The sequence below is a fragment of the Elaeis guineensis genome, chromosome 3, assembly GCF_000442705.2.
Source record: "Elaeis guineensis isolate ETL-2024a chromosome 3, EG11, whole genome shotgun sequence".
Taxonomy (NCBI): domain Eukaryota; kingdom Viridiplantae; phylum Streptophyta; class Magnoliopsida; order Arecales; family Arecaceae; genus Elaeis; species Elaeis guineensis.
The window spans coordinates 69,366,247-69,369,774 of NC_025995.2; the positions used below are offsets into that span (position 1 = coordinate 69,366,247).

Below are 3,528 nucleotides of genomic sequence, written 5' to 3' on the forward strand. Positions count from 1 at the left end.
TTGCATTTTCATAATTAATCTAAGGGCATCAACCCATTAACAAGATAAGGTGGGGATTTCATTACCCTTCCTTAGCCCAAAAACCATCTCCATCATATTGCATTACCTAGACCTTTAATCTTAAAATCAATTAGACGTCAACCTTAAGGAATTCGAGCTCAATAGGACAAGAAACCCTAAGAGTTCTACCAAGTTTGAGTTGTTTGATTAGTTGGTGTCTAGGCAAGTCCCTGAGGGTGGTTTGTTAAATTGGTTCAGTTGCTGGCCTGGCCAACTCGTTTGGTGTCTAGAAAGGCAACGATGAGTGAACCTCCCACCTCTTATACTTACCTGGCTAACTAGTTGATCAATCTCCACTTGGAAGGCTTGAAGGGTCATCTTGGAACAGTTAGGAGCTGTCTAGATTTAGGTTAACCCTAGGATAGATTGAGTTTAATTTATTGTTTCACTTGTTTGAAAAATAAAAAAAAATTATTAAAATTTAAATTAATTTGGTTACTTTTCTTTAGATTTAGGACTCCTTAGGATCTTTTCTTTAGAACTTTTTCTCTTTTCTTTCTTTTTCTTATACATAAAAATTTTATAAAAAAATTGTATAAACATCGAGAACCGTACACCTCGTGTGTGGAGAAGAGTGTCGGGTCGTCTAGTTAGAATTGAGTCAATTCTGTTGTTCCAATGGCTGAACCAATCCAACCCATGACCCTTAAGGATTTGTGTTATCCAGTTGGCTCCATCCAACCATCTTGTATCAGGTTGCCACAACCCACAGCTAACAATTTTGAAATCAAACCTCAAATCATAAATATGCTTCCAAAATTCACAGGATTAGAGGATGCTTATATATTTATTAGAGAATTTGAGGAGGTATGTGCAACCATGAAACTGCAATTAACAGAGGATGAGGTCAAACTTAGATTAATCAACTTTGCCCTTAAGGATAATGCTAAGAAGTGGCTTTATAGTCTGCCAAACCATTCTGTCACTACCTGGGAGGGCTTTGTGAGAATATTTTTGAAAAAGTATTTCCCCCATCATAAAACAGCTAGGATTAGGAATGAAATAAATCAATTTTACCAACTAGCTGGTGAATCATTTTGGAAGTACTTTGATCGTTTCAAGAATCTTTTGACCCAATGCCCACACCATGGAATAGAAACTTGGAGACTATGCCAGATCATCTATGAGGGGTTAGATTCAAACTCAAGAACCATGCTAGAGTCCATGTGCCAAGGCCAATTTATGGACAAAGAAACTACTGAAGCTTGGCAATTCTTAGAAGACCTAGCCGAGAAAAATTTACAGTGGGAAACAACTAGGGAACCTGATAAAGCTACACCTTCAAGAGGAATGCATCAAATTCAACCAACCCTAGCATCAGAGGCCAAGATTGCAACCTTAACACGTAGATTGGAAGCCTTAGAATTACAGAGACCAGCCAATGTAAATCAAATATCTGCACCCATGTGTAAAGGGTGCAATGCACCAGACCATGTCTTAGAAGAATGTTCCTACTCGAATGAGTGTGCACAGGTGAATGCCACCTATCAAGGACCATTGAACAATCCTTATGCACCCACATATAACCCAGGTTGGAGGAATCACCCGAATTTCTCATGGTCCCAGAATCCTAATGTAGGCAATCCAAATTTCAATCAGCAAAATCTAAGGTCCAACCCAGTGATGAACAACCCGCCAGGCTTCCATGATAATGACAAGAAAATTACCTCTTTAGAGAAAAGCCTAGAAGCCATGATGAAGACACATACCAGCTTTATGCAAACCACGGGTCAACTCATAAATAATAACACCCAAGCTATAGCCCATCTGGAAATGCAAGTAAGTCAGCTGGCTTCGACCATTAGTGAACGAGAACATGGTAGGTTACCTAGCCAACCTGAGCCAAATCCTAGGAACCAAAATGGTCCACGACCCCAACAAGGAAACCAAGTTAATGGTGTAAATGCCATTCATACCTTAAGATCGGGAAAACAAATAGACAATAAGGTAGTTGCACTTGATGATATAGAGGACTCATCTGCCGAGTCACCTTCTAAAACTACTACCTTTCAACCTCAAGCACCAAAAACTGAAAATTCACCTAGTCCAGTACTTAAAAGTCCTAGAGCTCCTTTTCCAAACAGACTGAAATCCAATAAATCTGAACATTTAGACAAAATTTTAGAGGTATTTAAACAAGTCCAAGTTAATATTCCTCTTTTAGATATAATCCATCAGGTTCCAACTTATGCCAAATTTTTAAAAGATCTTTGCACTAGGAAAAGGACACTAATGTACCAAAGAAAGCATTTTTGGCTGCAAGTGTCAGTTCATACCTATCTAGCCATGTGCCAATTAAATATAAGGACCCTGGAGCTCCAACAATTTTTGTGTTATTGGAGAAACCAATATAAAAAAGCCTTGCTAGATCTAGGAGCTAGTGTGAATATCCTTCCATATTCGGTGTATGAGCAACTAGAATTAGAAAAACTTCAACCTACTGGGATCACATTACAGTTAGCCGATAGATCTCTCAGGATCCCTAAGGGAATGGTCGAGGATGTTCTGATAAAGGTTGAAAATTTTATTTTCCCTGTAGATTTTATTATTTTAGAGACTGAGCCAGTTGCGAATCCTAAAGGACATATACCTGTCATTTTAGGAAGACCATTCTTAGCTACGGCCAATGCTGAAATCAATTGTCGAAATGGTCTAATGAAGTTATCCTTTGGGAATATGACCATTGAGCTTAATGTTTTTAACTTAGAACAGGAATTCTCTTCTCATGCTGATGTCAATGTAGTCCAAGATGGTATTTATGAATCCATTGACATTAGTGATGATGAAGTCGACCTAGAGTCTAACCCCTGGTTAATCCATGAGTCTGAGGATGTCAATGAAATACTTAAAGAAAATCAGATTAATCAGGAATCGACACTTCCTACTGAACCAATCATTGAGATGGTGAAATCATCACCTAAACCATCGATAGAGGAAGCACCCATTTTAGAACTGAAACCCTCCCAGAACATCTCAAGTATGCATATCTAGGACCCAAAGAAACTTTGCCTGTAATTATTGCATCAGACCTAGATCCCAAGCAAGAGGAGGAGTTAGTGTCAGTTCTAAAAGCAAATCAAGAAGCAATAGGTTGGACCATAGCAGATATCAAAGGAATAAGCCCTTCTATAGTTCAACATAGAATATACTTAGAGGAAGAGGCTAAACCAACAAGAGAAGCCCAAAGAAGGCTTAATCCAGCTATGAAGGATGTAGTTAAAAAGGAGATTCTGAAACTCCTAGATAGTGAATAATTTATCCTATTTCTGATAGCTCTTGGGTAAGCCCAGTTCAAGTAGTACCCAAGAAATCTGGGGTAACAGTGGTCCAAAATGATGCAAACGAACTTATCCCAACTAGGACCCAAACGGGATGGAGGGTCTGTATAGACTATAGAAAGTTGAATGCTGCGACAAGGAAAGATCACTTTCCTTTGCCATTTATTGATCAAATGTTGGAAAGACTAGC

General features: G+C 38.6%; 1 non-coding gene across 1 annotated transcript; it reads right to left on the reverse strand.

The window, feature by feature from the left end:
- Positions 1-1,047: 1,047 nt before the first annotated feature.
- Positions 1,048-1,154, reverse strand: LOC140856757 (small nucleolar RNA R71). Its single transcript, XR_012140360.1, has one exon. It is a non-coding gene; the product is annotated as a small nucleolar RNA R71 (small nucleolar RNA).
- Positions 1,155-3,528: the final 2,374 nt, after the last annotated feature.